This window comes from Galeopterus variegatus, unplaced genomic scaffold (assembly GCF_000696425.1).
Source record: "Galeopterus variegatus unplaced genomic scaffold, G_variegatus-3.0.2 Scaffold19047, whole genome shotgun sequence".
Classification (NCBI taxonomy): domain Eukaryota; kingdom Metazoa; phylum Chordata; class Mammalia; order Dermoptera; family Cynocephalidae; genus Galeopterus; species Galeopterus variegatus.
This window is the reverse complement of record NW_007745158.1, coordinates 14,364-15,200: the sequence shown is the minus strand read 5'-3', so window position 1 is coordinate 15,200 and position 837 is coordinate 14,364.

Sequence of the window (837 nt, the reverse complement as noted above, 5' to 3'; positions counted from 1 at the left end):
AGGATCCGAACCCATGGCGGGAGCGCTGCTGCACTCTCCCGAGTGAGCCATGGGGTCGGCCCATGACTCTACTATTTCAATAAAACTTCTGTCCCCTAGGTCATCACCAACTACCCAATTGCTGAATCCAATGGTCTTTGCTTAGTTCATCCTTAATTTACTTCTTTTTTTCACTGAAGCTATTGACCACAGCATTTTGAAACTGCTCCCTTGACTGCTATGATTCTACTTTACTAATTTTTCATCTTGTCTCTTAGTCCCTGGCTTTTCAGACTTCCTCACAATTGCTTATTTCTGAGCAATTGAAAAATTATATCTTTGAAATTTTTTGAACTTTCCAGAGAGTTGCAAAAATAGTACAGTGATCACCAGTTTTTAACATTTTGCTAAATTTTGTCTGTCTGCCCCTCCCTCCTTCCCTGCTCTTACATATACATATGTATATGTATGTTTCTGAATATTCAGATTTTAAATTTTAATTAATTTTTTTGCTGTACTATTTGAGAATTGGTTGCAGACATGATAGCACTTCACCCCTAAATTCTTCAGTATGTGTCTCCTAAGAATAAAGGCACTTTTATATATAACCACGGTATAATTATCATTCTTGGGACACTTAATGTTGATAAACAATACTGTTTACTAATATGTATTCCATATTCAAACTTCCCCAGTTGTCTCAGTAATAACCTCTATAGCAGTTTTTTTTTTTTTTTTGGTCTTTTTTCGTGTCCGGCAATGGATCGCAACCCTTAGTGTCGCGCCCGGACCGGACCGGGACCGGCAACGGGATCGCAACCCTCGGTGTTGCACTTGCACCTCGCTCAGCCAGTGAGC